The sequence below is a fragment of the Eubalaena glacialis genome, chromosome 11, assembly GCF_028564815.1.
Source record: "Eubalaena glacialis isolate mEubGla1 chromosome 11, mEubGla1.1.hap2.+ XY, whole genome shotgun sequence".
Taxonomy (NCBI): domain Eukaryota; kingdom Metazoa; phylum Chordata; class Mammalia; order Artiodactyla; family Balaenidae; genus Eubalaena; species Eubalaena glacialis.
The window spans coordinates 103,805,287-103,824,557 of NC_083726.1; the positions used below are offsets into that span (position 1 = coordinate 103,805,287).

Sequence of the window (19,271 nt, forward strand, 5' to 3'; positions counted from 1 at the left end):
CCAAACTCTTGGGAGTTTGAGATTGACATGTACACACTGCTACATTTAAAACAGACAACCAACAAGGACCTACTGTATAGCACTGGGAACTCTGTTCAATACTCTGTAATAACCTAAATGGGAAAAGAATTTGAAAAAGAATAGATACATGTACATGTATAACTGAATCACTTTGCTGTACACCTGACACTAACACAGCATTGTTAATCAACTATACTCCATTATACAATAAAATTTTTAAAAAAAAGAATGTCATAGAGATATCCACTTCCAGCCAAGATGAGTAACAGTGACCAGACTTAGCCTCCTGCCTGAAACAACTAAAAAAAAGACAAAATATATTTTAAAAGGAGGTTTTCAAGAAATTGGACACCAGAAAATTAAAGGCAACCATCACTGCGAGACAAGAAAGAAATGAGGTGAACCTAACAATTGTCCCAGTTTCCTAGCTGGGGAGAGTTCCCAGGCTGTAGCACAGGAGAGGAGACCCCAGGTAGAGCCCCGAGGTGCGCCTGAGTTGAGGAAACGAAGCTGGAAGTCCACATAGGCCAAGGCAGCTAGAATTCACAAAGAAGGGTCACCAGAGAGAAGAGAGCTGCAGACAGAGCTCTGAAGACCTACAGTGGATCGCCTTGGAGTATAAAAGAATTATACCCCATAATGGAATTCTGCCCAGAAATGACACAGGTGATGGGATTAGTAATAGACAAGAACACTGAAGCAGTTTTGACAACTGTATTTCCTATGTTCACTATGACAAAAGACTGAACGTGTTAAGCAGAAACATGAAAATATATAAAAAATGCAAATCAAACTTCTGGACATGAAAACTATAATCCCTGAAATGAAAAATGCACCATATGTGGATGATAATAGATCAGATGCTGTAGATGAAAATAGTAGTGAATTTTCAGACAAAGAACTGGAAACTATCCAAAAAGAAACACAGAAAGAAAAAAGACTGGAAAAAAAGGAGCAGATCTTCCATGAGTTGTGGAACATCTTCAGGTGGCTTAATATACATGTAATTGGTATCCATGAAAGCGATGGGGCAGATAAAATACTTAAGGGTATAATGATCAAATTTTTTCCTAATTAGATGAAAACTATAAACCCACAAGTCTTAGAATCTCAACAAACCCCAAGCACAATACGCATGAAGAAAACTACACCAAGGAACATCATAATTGGGATGCTTAAAACCAGTCATGAAAAGAAAAAAATTTAAAGCAGCCAGAGGAAAAAAAGACACGTTATGTACAGAAGAACAAAGATAAGGAGGATAACAGACTTCTCACTGGAAATAAGACAAGTGAGAAGACAGTGGAGCAGCCAAGTTTAAGGTACTGGAAGAATGAAACTGTCAACCTACAATTTTATATCCTGTAAAAATGTACTTCAAAAATGAAGGCAAATCTTTTTTAAATGCAAAAGCTGAAATAATATTTTATAAACTATGTGGATAATATAAAAACTTTTTTTCTTATTATGCAATGCTCCCTAAAAGATAATTTGCATTTAAAACAGAAATAATAAAAATGTATTGAACAGATTTTAAACATCATTAGTAGTTCGGGAAATGCAAATTAAAACTACAATGAAATACCATTACACACCTATTAAAATCTCTAAAATTAAAAATACTGATGGTAACCTGCTGTATAAAAAAATAAATAAAATTAAATTTAAAAAAATACTGATGGTGTAGAGCAACTGTAATTCTTATTCCTGCACTGCTGGCAGGAATGTAAAATGGTACAACCACTTTGAAAAACAGTTTAGCAATTTCTTAAAAAGTTAAACATACACCTACCAGCCATTTCATTTCTAGGTATTACTTAAGATATATGAAAGCCTAAGTCCACATAAGTACTTGTACACAAATGTTCACTGCAGCTTTATTTGTAATTGTCAGTAACTGGAAACAGTTCAAATGTCTAACAACAAATGAATGGATAAACAAGTTGGTATATCCATACGATGGAATTCTACTCAGCAGTAAAAGAAATGAACTACTGATACATGCAACAACATGGATGAATATCAAAATAATTATGTTGAGAAAAAGAAGTCAGACAAAAAATAGTACATATATATAAACTTCTAGAAAATACGAACTAATCCATATTGGTAGAAAGCTGATAAATGGTTGTTTGGAGGTTGAATGGGGTGGGAAGGGGATTTCACAGGTATTACATATGCTAAATTACATTACTTTAAATTAAACTATATGCTTTATATATACGAAGTTTATTGTGCCAATTATACTTCTATAAAGCTGTTTTTGAAATATAAAAGAATGGCATTTAAGACATGGAAAAAACCCAAGTGCCCATCAACAGACGACTGGTTTAAGAAGATGTGAGATATATATATATATATATATGATGAAATATTACTTAGCCATAAAAAAGAATGAAATATTGCCATTTGCAACAACATGGATAGACCTAGAGATTATCATACTAAGTAAAGTAAGCCAGATAGGGAAAGACAAATACCATATGATATCACTTATATGTGGAATGTAAAATATGACACAAATGAACTTATTTACAAAACAGAAACAGACTCACAGACATAGAAAACAAATTTATGGCTATCAAAAGGGAAAGGGAGGGGTGGAGGGATAAATTAGGAGTATGAAATTAATGGATACAAACTACTATACATAAAATAGATAAGCAACAAGGATTTACTGTATAGTACAGGGAATTACATTCAGTATTTTGTAATAACCTATAATGGAAAATCTGAAAAAAATATACATGTATAACTGAATCACTTTGTTGCACACCTGAAACTAACACAACATTGTAAATCAGCTATACTTCAATTAAATATATATATATATACAATTAAATATATAAAATATATATTTAATGCCATTCTTTTATATATACACGTATATACATATACATATAAAAGAATGGCACTAAATATAAATTAATTGGCAGGGATTTTTTCTTTTTGGTCTATCTTAACTGTGGTTTCCTAACCATAGATGAATGGCTGACACTTACTATATACTTATTAAATATTTCTTGAATCCAAAATACTAGAACTGGCATGTGGTTACAATTGTCACATATATCTGTGCCATGTTGCTTTTCCACAGATGCCCATTCTATTAAGATATGCCCTTGCTGTAAATTTTTCCTAGCCAAGCTAGTGGCATTCTGTCATTTAAAAAAGCTTTAAGCTTAGCAGTACTTTTTTGATTCTTTTCACTTGGTTACTGGGGATTCTTAAATGCTGGATGTTTTAAAATATCATATGAACCCTTATTTGCTTCAGACTTGGAAACAATGCTTAGGGCTGGCAGAGATAGCTAGCTATCCACCAAATATTTATGATTCCCTTCCATAATGTAGAGCAATTGTTGGGAAGAGGCTGCCCTGTCAAAGAGTACATTTCTCAGCCTCAGGCCCCACTAAATAATTTGTGTGGCCTGGTGTAAAATAAAAATGCTGACCCCACTTTTAAAAAATTACCAATAATTTCAAGATAATGATAACAGAGCATTAAACCCAGCACAGAGCCCTTCTAGGCATGAGGCCCTGTGCTGCCCAGGTCATCAGCCCGTGAAGCTATACCCGCTCAGCCCCCATTGCATCTAGAGTAGGGGATAAAGAAGGGTGTGATTAGTTCTTGTCAACGGAACGTGAGCAGAAGTGGTAGATATCACTTCAAGCCAAGATCGTTAAGAAACACGTGTGTCTTCTCCATCCTCTCCCTTCCACCAGCTGAATATCAGTGGTCAGAGTGAGCTCAGGTGCCTGGGTTGTGCATTCAGAGCCTCCATGGTCCCGGATCTCAGAATAACTGTGTTCCACGGATCCTGCTTTCCCCACCCTCCACTTCAGCTGGTACCAAACACAAACTTTGGATGTTACTTAAATAAAAAATAAATGTTTGATATCATAAGCCCCTAAGACTTAGGAGTTTCCTGTTATGGCAGCCAGCGATACCTTAACTAATACAAGAGTTGAGGAGATAAAACTCTGAGCTGAAATCCCTTAAGACAGGCAGAGGATTCCACTGTTTTGCTCATACTAAGTCTCAACCTCCAATTCTCTCTGTTCTACGCCTGCTTTGAACATATATTAGGTTCTTAAAGCACATTTATCCATTCATTATTTCAACAGATAGTTTCTAAGCGTCTCCCATGTGCTAGCTACTGGGTACTAGGGATTCAGCAGTGCACAAGACAGATGAAGTCCCTACCCTCATGAAACGTACATTCCAGTGAAGGACTCTGTTGAATAAATGAATGAAAGAAGAGATGAATATATCAGAAGAAAAATAAACAGCACCCAGGTCAGAGTGGATGGTTTTACTTCCCAGAAACTGTCGTGATACCTAAGAATCACCATAATACCAGTTAAGACCATCTTATACCACTGTAGGAGCTTAGCAGTACTTTTTTGATTCATAACCCCCTTTGGGTAGCAAATGCCCCAGTATATGAATGAGTTCTAAACCATCATCCAGGAAACCTGCAACCACCCATGATAGGAGAGATGTAGTAGAAAGTGGGGAGAATTATTGATTCTCTTCCTAATCCAAAGTTAAAAGCTTAGAGAAATACCAACTGAGAAATAGCCATTTTTGCCCATAAACCAGATTCCATTCTGCCTGGCAGTACCATTACCTTTGGAAGATAAGCACATACTCTCTTAGCATAAAAAATACATAGTATTTTGTATCTTGTTGTAAAAATCTTACAGAAATAGCTACAACACAACTGTATAATAATGAACTTAAAGCAGTGTGACAACCATATATGGTATAGCAGGGCTTTCAAATTCAACATCTGGGACTTCCCTGGTGGCGCAGTGGTGAAGAATCCACCTGCCAATGCAGGGAACACGGGTTCGATCCCTGGTCCAGGAAGATCCCACATGCCGCGGAGCAGCTAAGTCCGTGCGCCACAACTACTGAGCCTGTGCTCTAGAGCCTGCGAGCCACAACTACTGAGCCTGCATGCCTAGAGCCCGTGCTCCACAACTAGAGAAGCCACCGCAATGAGAAGCCCACGCACCGCAACGAAGAGTAGCCCCCGCTCGCCGCAACTAGAGAAAGCCTGTGCGCAGCAACAAAGACCCAACGCAATCAAAAAAAAAAAAAATTCAACATCTGAAGCAATAATTTTTAATTACTTTAATTTTTTTTCATCTAAGCAATTTTAACAGCAAAATATTTTTTAATTAGCCACATGCAGAAACTATACAAATTAGCTTAAGCCCCCATTTCCCCAAACTCAAGAGATTTCTGAAGGCCTTGCCCAAACTCAGACATGGCCTTTGATATAAGTCCAGCCTTTTACTTTCCCTTTTCTCACACTGAAAAATCAATCCCTTCAACCCCAGCAGAAATAAACTACTCTCGAATGTTAATTATCTACTCTGTCTTTTTACTTTTTTAAGCACAAGACATATACAAAATATGCAGCTCAGTGATCTGTCTCAATGGGAACATACCCACATAACCACTTCCCAAGTTAAGGATTAGAATAGTCCTAGACCTCAATCCGCTTGTGTCCCTTCCCAATCATAATCCCTTCAGGCCCTCCCAGAGGCAACCTACATACTGATGTCTAACACCATAAATTAGCTTTGTCTATTTTTGAAATTTATATAAATGGAATCATACCATATGTATTTTTTGTTCTCCTGACTTCTTATTTTGAAAACTTTTTAAGCCTAGAGACAGGTTATGATTGTATTTTTTAAAATCCATATATCATTAACCTAGATTTACTAGCTGTAAATATTTGACCACACTTGCTCAATCTATCTCTCTCTCTTTTGATAGATGCAGGATTGGTAGATAGATGATAGATAGATAGATAGATAGATAAATGAATTATTAAGAAGTAAATTACAAATTATGGACGTGACACCTCATTTTTAAATACTTCACCATGCATGTCCTAAGAATAAAGCCATTCAGTTACATAACCATAATATAATCACACTTAAGAAAATTAACAATTCCATAATATCTAATATCCAGTCCATATTTAATTTTCCTCAATTATGCCAAAAATGACTTTTATAAATTCATTTTTTATGCAGTATTCAATCAATTCTCTCTTATTACATTTGGTTGTTAACTGTCTCTTTAGTCTCTTTTAATCTAGTACCTAAGCCCACTCTTTTTCCCTCCATGACCTTTCCTTTTAAGAAAGTCTAGACAAATTTGTCTTTATAGCAACACACACTCTGAATTTGTCTGTTTCTCTACGGTGTCACTTAACTTGTGCCTCCATCCCCTGTATTTCCTCTACTCTACAGATTAGGTCTAGAGGCTTGATGAATTCGGGTTAAATACTTTTGGCAAGAATACTTTATAGAAGTCTATCCTATGTTTACATCTCTCCAATACACTTTCGTATTCACTCTTCTCATATAAATTCCTTCCCAATCCTCTGTGGCTCTTTCCAAGAAGAGTAGCAATTAAGCCAGGAACCCCACAGTAAAATTGAAGAGGTTCACAGAAAGTATGGAAGAAAATCTTGTCAATATATGCATAGCATTTAATTTAGAGGGCTGCAGCATCATTTGTTTTTTCATTGAGGTCTTAGTTCCCCGACTCTCATAATGGAAAAACGGAGTCTTAAATTTCATGTAAGAAGGACAGCTTTCTTTGTTTTCTTACTATTTTAGAGAGATGAAGCCAAGTCTGATTTTGCAGTTACCATTTATTAAAGACAAATATTTAACAGTGTATTTCATGTCTGTCAGCATCAAAAAAGGCAGAAAAAGAGAAGTGAAATAAAATTAGAGAATTAAGAGGTGAACAAAGGTAGTACAGAGAAGTGACTTTCAAGCTTTTTAGACCATGACTTACAACCAAGTATACACGAGAATATATAAAATGAAAAAAAAAGTCATAAAACCATACATAAAACCCTCACTACGTGTGAAGAAACCCTGACACTTTATATCCTAGTCTCTCATTAATTTTTTAAAAACAAAAGAATCTGTGTTTTATCCCTAAAATTTTTATAACCCCCCAATGGTTCATGCCCTGGAGTTGGGGGAAGAATGCATTAGGCTAGCTAGTCGAAGGGTTAGCAAAGAAATGAGGAGGAATTGGAGTAAGAGTAATAGCCCACCTCAGTAGAGAATTATATTTTAATTATTCAAATCAATGTTTTCCTTCAGTTTAGCATCTTATAAAGAGCAACTAGAGTCAAAAGACTTGAGTTTGAATTCTCACCTAATTATTTTCAGCCAAGTTACCTTGAGCGTGTCCCTTGGACTTTGGGAGATTGGAGTCCTCTGCTGTGATATGGACATGATATCAACAAGTAAAAGTTAAAGGAGAAAGGGATGTGAAAGAACTTGGCACAAAGCAACAAGTGAAAGCTGTGTTATGGTTCTTGGGAGTGAGCTCTAAAGCCATAGTACTTTACAACCGCCCTTTCCTTGAAGAAATCAGAGCATGTAAATCATGTGAGCTTTCAAAATCATTTTAAAGTGTGCCCCTTTGCCCTGATAAACCATCACTTCTGGTGTTTCAGACTATTTGGAGAAGAGTAAGTTAGACAGTGAGAGGCACTGGGCAAAAAAGGTCTCGGTATATAACTAAATCCTCCCTGACTGACAAGATTTTTGGATCAAGAAATGATGGAAATTGGCACAAATGACCAGCTCAAATGATGTGAATTTCTTGCGTTGAAAACAGTAATTGAAAACCAGTAAAATGGTTTAAGTTTGTGCTGGTTTATTCCTCTAAGCGGATGTGTCTCGCTTATCATTTGTTTTAATTATTCCTGATGTGTTGCCTATCACATCACAAGCTTCTTCAAAGGGAAAGGAATAAGCAGTTGTCATAACAACAAAGCTCTTCATTACCCTGGGAACCTTGGACAGCTTTATTTAAAATGAAGGAGAAAAAAGAAGCCTAACCAATTAGCTTTATCAGTCTGATTCATGTTCTTAAACTGATAACAGTGTTTCCTGAAGAACTTACAATTTGATGGGGAATGTGTCATGAATATTTATGGTAACATAAAACTCAGAAAAAAATTGGCTAGCTAATTATCAGTTGGAAGGTGCTTCTGGTCAAATTTCTGCCCAGTGATCCATTTGATTTTTTTTAAATGACTTTTATTAAACAAATCGAAGAATTAGTGGGACTTTTGCCAACATATATCCACTGGTTCAAGAACAGCAATGAGACCTATTTAGGTTTAAACTTTAAAGCCCAGGCGTCACCCTCAGCTAATTTGACTTGTGTTAAGTTTGCATTGTTACACCGGAAATGTTCTCACCTGCCTTCCAACCTTCCCTCTCTGTGTCAGAGATACAGAGGAAGTCCCCAGAGAGTTTTAATTCTGCCCTTCTCTGCAAAATTAAAAAAGCAGATGTTTTCTTCTGGCTGCAGCAGATAAGACTGAGAAGTAATTATTGTTCTGGTCCCAAATCCCACAGGTGTTTTCATTCCTGCCCTGTGACCACAGGAAAAATAAACAGTAAACCTAAGAAGGTCTAGGTGGGGCACTCTTCAAGTTCAGACTTGAAGCCAAATGTCTGAATATCTCCTGCAAGTGAAAAACTATGCAGAAGTAGGCAAACTTTGTCTGTAAAGAACTAGATATTAAATATTTCTTGCTTTATGGGACCTAAGGTTTCTGTTGTCACTACTCAGCATTGCCATGCTTGAGTGAAGTAGCCTTAGACAATAAGTAAACCAGTGGGTTTGGCCTGACTTGGTCCTGCCATTGTTTGTTGACTCAAAAGGGTTCCCAAGAAATTAGATATCAACCACCAAAGGAACAGTGCGTAAGTTCTTCAAATAAACAACGGTGAACACTTGGAAAGCATGTTCACAAAGTTGTTTTCACATACATTATTTCATTTAATCCTGAAATGAGGATTACTCTAAGAGGCAGGCATATCATTTTTTTATCTCACACATGAGAAAACTAATCCTGGGGTGCTCAGGTAACCTCCTTGCTTTTCAAACAGCTGGTCTCTTTTAATGATCTTTCCACCACACACCCAACTGTCCTGTAAACAATGCACTTATATAGATCAAACAGAAAGAAGTATGAATGATAACAATTTCTAATTCTTATCATTATCCTATGGATAAATGTACTTAGTGCTCAAGTGAGTGAAAAAAAAAAAAATCCATCAACACTCCTCAAGCTCTGCTGAGTCCCCCCGATACTATCTCAAGCATTAGACCAAGCTGTGAGTGACCAGAAAGCCAGAAAATTCTGTGTCCTGGGTCCCAGGATCATTTCAGAAATTAACCACATAGGCCTGGTTTGCTCTAAACTACCTACCTTCACAAACTGAACCAAGAAGGACTTCATCAATTGTTTGGGGTCAAAGAAGGAAATCTACCAGAAACAGCCCACGTTGAGTCAAATGCAGGAGCATTTATTCATCAGGATTGGGACATTACCTTAAACTCCACATATAGGAGAGATTCTTTTTTACCAAAGATTGTGCAGGCAACTATTACTTAATTATGACAATTATACAGAGTCAGGATGTTGCATTAGGAAACACAGATGCACCATCTGTTAAGGAAACATGATTTAACTGATTTTTTTCCTAGACTTTAGCCTTGTAAATATTAACTCTACATCGTTCAGCTCAAAAAAGAGTCTCCATGAAAAACATTGCCAGCAGGGCACCTGTTAAGTCATATCCTCCATATCCAATTCATTTCAGTTCTACAAGCATTTACTGAAGGTCTCCTAAGTGTCAGGCATAGTAAAATAATCTCTGCCTTCAAGGACTTTATACTGTTAGCAGTAAGAATAAAATATATATATAAATGAATAAGACACAAAGAACACTTTGGTGTAGGAACACTTAGCAGTAAGAATAAAATATATATATAAATGAATAAGACACAAAGAACACTTTGGTGTAGGAAAGGGTTTACTATTACATGGATCCAGAGAACAAAAAATAGATCTGGAGAAAAAGAAGGGATATTTCATAAAGAAGAGATCAGGGGAAGTTTCAGAGAGAATTGGCAGGAAAAAAGGGAAGACAGCTGTCCTGGCCCATGAACTGGTGTGAACAAAGACACAAGGGCAGAAAATTGAATTGGAGGTTGGGAGTTAGTTGGTTTAGAGTTTGCCATAGAGGTTAAAACCAAAAGTTCAAGGACCAAGATGCCACTGGCTAAAGGCTTTCCCCGCCCACCCTGGCTCTGCTCTCTTTTTCGGGACCTGGCCAAGGACAGGGCGCCATCATGGAGTTGACATCCCCATAACAAGGATGGAAAGGTTTGACACAAGGAGCCTGATAAAAGAAATGTTCACATACTGAGATATAGGGAAGTCATTCTGGCTTATACATGCGTTAACTTGAATTTTATGCTAACTAAAATAGTCTGTTGGTGGCCTATCAAACAAACATTATACATTTGCTTTAATTATTAAAGAAAAAGGGCACATTGACCAAAAGTAAAGAATGTCCATGTTAAAAGTAAAGATTAAATGCCCTCTTCCTGGGACACCAATGCTGGTCCTCCTTTGATGATAAGACTCCCTTCCCAGATGCCAAGGCCATGCTGACTCACTGTGTATGTGTTTTGTGTTGTGTTTTTTTTTGAAACCTTGAAGAAATGTAACCCTGACTTGTTTGTTTAATAAATTTATTTATTTATTTTTGGCTGCATTGGGTCTTCATTGCGGTGCACAGGCTTCTCATTGCGGTGGCTTCTCTTGTTGCGGAGCACAGGCTCTAGAGCGCAGGCTCAGTAGTTGTGGTGCACGGGCTTAGTTGCTCCCTGGCATGTGGGATCATTCCCAGATCAGGACTCAAACCCGTGTCCCCTGCACTGGTAGGCAGATTCTTAACCACTACGCCACCAGGGAAGTCCTAACTCTGACTTGTTTGATGTTCTTTGTTCTGACAAGATATAAAACCGTGCTGAAAACCCTGCTTCTCCAGAGCAGTTTCTCAGACTAATCTGGGAAGGGGGCTTCCAGGATAGTCCTCAGTTTGGCTCATATAAAACTCTTTTCTATTCTTATTTTTGATTGTTTATTGATTATTTTCGTTGACAAGCCCAAGAGCCAGGAAACCTCCTTAAGGCTGTTGGCCAATCTGCACAGGCTTCTGGACAGACAAACTGACTCCACCTTCAACCAGGTTGGCCTGAAGAGGCTGTTTGTGAGTCGCACCCACCGGCCGCCTCTGTCCCTTTCCCGGATGATCCGGAAGATGAAGTGTCCTGGCCAGGACACTGCGGGCAGGCAGACGCACCAGAGCCACATCCCCAAGGCCAGGGGCAAGATCCTCCCCTTTGACCAGCTGGCCCTGGACGCCCCCCTCCCAAGGGCTGTGGCCCTGTCCTCCTCTCCAGTCCTTGAAAGGGCCGAGAGGTGTCCAGGCATCTCAGCAAGGCCCCAGGAACCCCACACGGCCACATATGCTCCAAGGGCCCAAAGGCCAACAGGCCAGCCGTGGCTACAAAAACTAACTCCAGATCCTGCATTGTTATGAAAAAGATTTTAGATGCTGAAAAAAGAAAAAAAAAAAAATGATGAAAGCCCAAGGACCATATTTAGCCTGGAAACTGTTTATTTTCTTTTGGAGTTTACACAGTGTTTTTTAAAAAAATCAATTCCCACTTACAAAAGTTGGAAATTTCACATAAGAGTTAGATTTCAGGCTCCTTTTAAAGAATTGGAAGAGTTAGCAACCAGGCCGACTATTACTGCGTGTCAACAATCAGGGCTGTGCAGAGGCTCACCCTCAGACAGGTGTGTCCTTTCCCATGTGTCTGGTCCCCTCCAGATCCACTGTATCTACTTATGTCACCTACATGGCCTGCGTAGACCACTGAAGGGCAACAACTAGTCAAGAAGAAACATATGAGATATCTTCTAAGAACTTGAAAGAATTTCTTTATGATTAGGAAGGTGCTTAAAATTATTCTGTTCGCTTCACAAAGAAGTAATAAACTATTAAGTTATAAGCCATGAATTAATGAAATAGGAAAAATAGGTTGAGTCATCTATACTGTGGAGCAGCCTGGAATAGATAATTGAGTTGCCTATAAGCTGAAAATTGTTCATTTGATTCAATAAACAACGATAAGCAATGGGAGGTTTTTGTACAGATGGAGCTAATTTTGACTTTTTCAAAAGATGTTAATTCTAAAATAAATTTTTAAATGTATAAGCTTTGTTTCAGCGGCTAAACAGGTTATTTTGTGACTATGTTGAAAATAAATGTACTGTGAGGTACATTTATGTTTTGATTTATAATTTGATTGACCTCAGTTTGAATCATTTGTGCTATAACTTTTTTTCAGTGCTCTACATGAATTTCAAAACACTTCCCCTAAAATCAAGCATAAGTATATGTGGAATCACAATCATTAAAATACTTTAGTTTTACAAGTTGTGTGTTTGCCCATAACTTTCCTTTTCTTTATACCACTTATAGGCAATTATTTCCAAACAGAAAACAATTCATGCCGAATATATTCTAAAGTGCATTTATAAGTAAAAGGCAATCGTTTCTGAGATATATGTATTCTAAAATTCTTTGCATTTGCTGTTGACTTTTTTTGCAGTTCACTATAAAATGCCAGTTGACTACATAAGGAATTTAAAGTGATTTCTTTCGTAACATTTATATATGCAGAGTCAGCCTTTTGAGTAAACAGTATCTCCAACAAGAACTATTTTTACCCTATATTTAAAACATTTGTGTTTTCCTTATATACTGGTATAATAATTTCAGTAATTTATGGCTTATAATATAGTTACCTTTTTTTAAGTGAACAAGATAATTTTAAGCACCTTCTTGATGATCATTAAATTAGCTCAAGCTCTCTCATCTTTCCTAAGAAACTATGTCACTGAATGCGCATGTCTCATCCTTCAGCCTTGTTTGCTTGTTTTTCATTTCTTTCTGCATTCTATTACCTCTCCTCTCCCACTTGGGTTACTGGCCAAGACTAAGTCTAGCAACAACTACTCCTTATCCATCAGCTAAGGTTATTTTTCATTTCTGTTGCCTCTAGAACCATTTGTTTTTAGAACAGTCTCTTTAGCTCATTACAAACGAGCTTGAATTTGCCAATTGTATGTGAATTGCACGTATTTTTATTTCCTGGATAGGGCCTGCCTGATGACAAATTTTAAAATAATCTCCTTTTCAAGGCAAGGGATCTTAAGCCAACAAAAGCTTATCCTTGACAACAGAACGGAGAAAGAAGACTATAATTGTTTTGATAATCATTGGGTTTCTGTACGAGATGCTCACATGTGTGCACAGATTTAGGTGGTGACTGTGCCAGTCACACCTCATAAATCAATCTGGCAGGTCCTTATAATCACTTGTGCTTTTCACATCGGAATCTCCTTTGTTTTTCAACGTCTTCCTTGTGCTGAAACCCCGAGATCATGTGTATTATTCCAAAAGTGTTTTACCAAGGAGATGTAAACAGACTTGCCTATGTTTCCCTTGATCTATAATGTAACTTCTTGGCTTAGTCTAAAGTCATATTGTCTTTCTTTTCTGCACCCCTTGCATTCCATGTTCCTATGAATTTGCCACCAGTTATAACCCCAGTTCACTTAGCATTACTGCTTCCCAAGTTTTTCCTCCTACTGGAATATCTGTGTTTCATTTCACATTTCCCAAACACAATAGGTCCATTTATCAAAACATCACTACTTGGAATAATTCTCTGTATATCATTAGTTGGCAAATTTTCTGTTCGTATTTTATGCTCATCCACACTCTAGTAGGAATTTGGTGGTGATTTCGAGAGCCCCTCTAACAAATAATTGCATCAAATTCCAAAAATTTAACTGCTATTGAATTTCCTTTATGTGGACGTTTGGATCTCTAACTTCTTCCAGCTTAAGGTTTTAAGTTCATCTAGCATCACTGGAATTCGATGATTTCTACATTTTCATGATCTATAGAGTAAAGCCATCTCTGTGTTCAAGAAGGAATCAGAAACTCTCAATTATTCACAACAGAGATTGACAGTGTGATATGCTAGGTTTGTAAGGACTATCACTGATCACATATTATAAACAGCTTTGGGACATATCTTACAATAGTGTCTTGCATTGCCATTCAAGTCTTTTTTTTTTTTTTTAAAGATTTATTGATTGATTGATTGATTGATTGCTATGTTGGGTCTTCGTTTCTGTGCGAGGGCCTTCTCCAGTTGCGGCAAGCGGGGGCCACTCTTCATCGCGGTGCGCGGGCCTCTCACTATAGCGGCCTCTCTTGTTGCGGAGCACAGGCTCCAGACGCGCAGGCTCAGTAGTTGTGGCTCACGGGCCTAGTTGCTCCGCGGCATGTGGGATCCTCCCAGACCAGGGCTTGAACCCGTGTCCCCTGCATTAGCAGGCAGATTCTCAACCACTGCGTCACCAGGGAAGCCCACCATTCAAGTCTTATATTTAACTTTGTATGTCTTGTCTCCTCAAATACATTCTAAATGCTTGAGAACATGGTGTGTGTGTGTGTGTGAGTGTGTGTACATGTGAGTGTGCTTCTTGGGATTTTCCACAGCTTCTAGCAATATACAGTGTACATAATAGAGGCTTAGAAATACATGAAGAAAGAAGGAAGAGGGGAAAAGGGGATGGAAAGAGGCAATGGGAATCAGAGCCCTTGAATAATACAAGGATGGGAAAAGCAGGGGGTCCAGGGATTACTGATCATATTACCAAGCCACTTGTCACTAAAATCTCAATAGGGAAGAGAAGAGGTAGATTCCGAGAGGTAGACCAATCATATACTGCTTATGAACTTTGGAAGAAAAAAATCAGTGATACTGTAGAGAAAAGGAAAATTCGCAGCTTTGAAAGAGGCTGGACCAAACATGAAATATAAAGTGTGGTTGGATAGCAATAGCTGGATATTCAGCACATTTTCGACAGTCACTCAGTACCCAGCAGGGACTCAGCACACGTTTGGAACCCATTAACAGTAACATTTCCCCATTTCTGTGAACTTAGCCATATGCCAGTCACAGAGCAAAGGGTTTTATGTGAATTATCTAGTGTGAAAAACTCAGGAAATTTATATAAACAGGTAATCAATTCATTTTATATAAACACTTATTTAATGTATGTGACTCACCTTATTGGATTCTTGCTACAGCTCTATATTGTAAACACTCTTCCAATCTCCATGTGTACGTTTATGCAGATGAGGAAACTGAAGTTACAAATGAGGAGTGACTGACCCAAGCTTTTACAACTAGCAAGCAAGTGGCTGGGCAGAGTTCAAACCCAGGTGCTCTAACTGCAGAGCCTGAAATCAGGCACGACACCTGAACTCCCGGGACTCTGTCACTTAAGTAACGTGCTTTATCGAAATAGAACGATGCACTTCTGTTTGCACGTTCTTACCCATGCTAGGCACCATAATATTAACTAATAGTTGAGTCCTACATAGGACGGTACCCGAAAGGTAGCCTCGGGACTTCATTAAGAGATTTCTGGGGAATGCCTGAATCCATACACAGGAATGAGAGCTATATACATTTTGCTATTCTTAGGCCTAATTATGGACAACAAATTATAAACACTATACGGTGGAGATAACATACCAATTCCTCTTAGGAACCTTAAGCTCGTGTGAGCAAAAGAACAGCTTCTGGTCTCGAATCTTCTTCACTGTGTGTTGCCCCAGTTCTACACTCCTGTGCTGTGGGATTGTCTTTTTTGCTTTGAGGTCTCTAGGATCAATTCTCCGTCTTTTCATTTGCAGCTGCCTGTAGTTCTCTTAAGTGTCCCCTTTCTGAGTTTCTGGCAGGCTTTCCTCCCCTCCAGCAGGTAGAGTTTCAGGCACTCGCCCTCTTCACTTGTTTCTGGCTCAGCGTAGTCTATCCTGCTACAGCTCTCACAGCCAGTTCCTGTCTCACTGGCAGACAGGATCAAAGTGTGTAGATTTTAAAGTCCACTGTCGTCGGCATCAGGAATGGCTTCCTGTTCTGAAAACATCTTTCCCAGTGTCCTGTGCCACCCTATTCTCTGTCGGTCTATACATCCTGCTGGGGGCAGTGGCTCAGAGACATTCTCTTCCGTTGCTTCATATCCAGCGTTGTGTGAGCTCCCTATCTACTTTAGAATCTACCCTTCACATCCTCAAATCCCTTCCTTGTGTTCCTTAGGACCAGCCTTTATCACTGGCCCATGTCAGTGCTTTGTTCCTTTTCCATCCTTTGAGATTTCCCAGTCCTGTGGTCCTGAGCCAGAGAAGAAGCCTTAGATAAGCCTCAATTCCAATCCATGGCACACCAGACTATCAATTTCTCCTGTGAAAAATTCAACCATTCTGCCGTGGTTCCAGTCCTTTCATTTACATTGAGACCACCTTTCATCAATCTTTTGGGTGTTAGTGAGAAAAAAAAATGAAATACCCCAAATGCTTTATTCCGAAATGTGAGAATCTTTGCGATCTGAGCTAAAGAAGCTGTAACTTCAGCCACTCAACAGGTATTTTTTAATAACTTCTATGTACTAGAAAAATGGCAGTGAATGACACAAGCAAGGGCTCTGCTCTCGTGGAATTTACATTCTATGACTTTGTCATTAGTTAATATTTATCAACTACATTTGATAGGGAAGACATATGTTAGGTGTGTGGAGCAGCCAATACATAACATCCCTCTTTCCCAGTTGAATTCAGAACCAATTTAGAGATAGAAGAGATAGACAGATGGAGATCAAACCAACAGCTTTATTACTGTTAAAGTTGATTGGAGAATGTGGCTTTAGATCTGCCTTTATCGGTGAATTTAAAAGATTCTTTATTCATGGGATAGTTTGACAGCTGCAGGCCACTTCCCCCTAGAAACAGAGCCTTTACCACATGGCTGAGGGTGGATGGGAATTCATGAAGCCTGTGGACACGTTCACTCTGAAAAAGAAAAGTCCAGAATGGGTTGAGTCCGGCTCGTTCCGTTTCTTCTCTTGAACTCACAAATTGGAGAGCTGAAGGGAGAGGCTAGGAGTATCATTCTAGCAGAAATCTCATCACATGGAAAAGGAGACCAGAGTGCTGGTTAAACAAACAATAAATGAGACTCTGAAAGAAAGTAGGGTCAGGGAAAACTTATTTGTCCTTGGAACACTTTATTGAGATTTATTGAGACTTCGGAGAGTCTCTAAGAGTCACGGGTCCACGAGTTCATTAACACTGATTTGGAGAGTCTGTGCCATGGAATGATTTCTGTAAATGGTCCTAATACTAACGGTGAGTTTCATTTTGAAAGCAAAAATTGCAGGTGAGGCAAAGATGTAGAGTTGCAAAGCTTTCCATTTGCATCTGAATGAAAATAAACAGTCATTTAAAATACAGCCTATATAACAGAGAAGAGTAATTGTGACAGTAATTGGAGGAAATATTTTTAATGAAGCATTACATGTAGAGACAAGTTGTTTGAAGAAGCCTACCATTGGAAATTCAGTATCGCCTTCTTGCAGGCTTCTTACAGGTTTGGATTTATGAAACTATTTTCCAACAGAATCTAAGGAGAAACAAATGGTTTTCAACCATAACAACTAAAGTAATCACCAATAAGACCTCAAGTTACTTTGGATGATGACTCTCTCACTCTGGAGGCTGCTGCAAACACAATCTTATTCCAAAGCTGTTGCTTGTTTCTAAGAGATCAGGTCACACTGTTGAGTCCCCCAATTTATTTAAATCTGTTATTTTATTTCAAGTGCTAATTGTCTCTCACAACAAACAGAGACTCCTCTCAGCTGCAATTATTGGCACTACAATAGATAAACAGGGAAGCCTGAATGCAGAGCGGGAAGAGTTGCCTTGGTTACAAACCTGAGATGCTTTTGGTTATTACAGTTCTAGCCATGTTTTGAAATTTCCTAAAACACCCCAAGAGCAAAGCGTTGCATTCTTTTTTTTTTCCTTCTTTGTGGCCCATCTGAGTTAGTTTTAATCAATATGGAGGCCTAGTCTTACATGGGTATTTGTACGAGGTCTCTTCAGTAAATAACCATACAAAACAAGGCTTTCATTTAGAACATTTGGATATATGTGTTCATCCACTTTCAGAATAATGAGAAGGAATCAGAATTATTGTTTCATGTTAGAGAAGCATATTATTATCTTTGCTGTATCCACAATTACACAATGCAGCCATTACACTGCATTATCCTCTCATCTCTCTTTTTTTAAAAGCAAAGAGAAAAATAAATCACCTTAGAGCCCATCACTGTTCAAGTCCCTAAACGGTATTTTCCCTCTTGAGTGCAGATTGGGTAGGGCTAGTGGGGCAGGCCAAAAGGTCTCTGCTAGTAATTGTTTTCTTTTCATGCTTCCCATTTATTTAAGAAATTGAGATTTTAAAAGTTAGGATGATTATTCAGATAATGATCTATTAATATAACTAATGGCTTAAAAAGCACATAAGAAAATCCATGCTGTCCTTCCTAGAACACATTGTTGTTTATCAGTCTGTATTAGTGGCTAGTATGAACTCTCCCTTTGCTCATGAATCTTGGTTACAGGAGGTATTTTTGTTTATTTCCAAAATATCAAGTGAGCCACCAGATGACTTACATTTCACCTACCTCAATAAAGATATTCAGAAGTATAAATGACAACTACCACTTATTAAGGACTTAATTCATGCTAAACCTTGTACTAGAACTTTTAACAAATGTATTATCTAATCATTACAAAAATCCTGTCATGCAGAAATTATTATCCTTATTTATAGATAAGGAAACTAAAGCTCACAATATGACTGAAAGAGATTTTTTTTAAATCCAAAAATGCTTTTACTAACAGTGTAAACTGGAATGCTTAAGAGTCGGAATACTGGGGTAAAATCCTAGCTCTGCCACTTGGGGCTGTGTGATTATTTCCAAGTTACTTAACTCATCTCTGTCATAGTCTTTTTTATCTATAAAATGGGTAAAATAAGAGAAATAGGGTTATGGTGAGAACTAAGTGAGTTAATACATGTAAAGCCCTTAAAACATTGCCAGGAACATTGTAATTATCCAATGTTAACTCTTTATTTATTTATTTATTTATTTATTTATTTATTTATTTATTTATATTTATTTTTGGCTGTGTTGGGTCTTCGTTTCTGTGCGAGGGCTTTCTCCAGTTGCGGCGAGCAGGGGCCACTCTTCATCGCGGTGCGCGGGCCTCTCACTATTGCGGCCTCTCTTGTTGCGGAGCACAGGCTCCAGACGCGCAGGCTCAGTCGTTGTGGCTCACGGGCCCAGTTGCTCCGCGGCATGTGGGATCTTCCCAGACCAGGGC

At 38.2% G+C, this 19,271-nt stretch overlaps 1 long non-coding RNA gene and 1 pseudogene across 1 annotated transcript in view; one reads left to right on the forward strand and one right to left on the reverse strand.

Moving 5' to 3' along the window:
• LOC133101596 (uncharacterized) overlaps nt 1-19,271 on the reverse strand; it is a 63,864-nt gene that overhangs the window by 4,431 nt on the left and 40,162 nt on the right. The gene's annotated exons all lie outside the window — the stretch shown is intronic.
• On the forward strand, nt 7,024-11,466 carry LOC133101309 (large ribosomal subunit protein eL18-like; annotated as a pseudogene).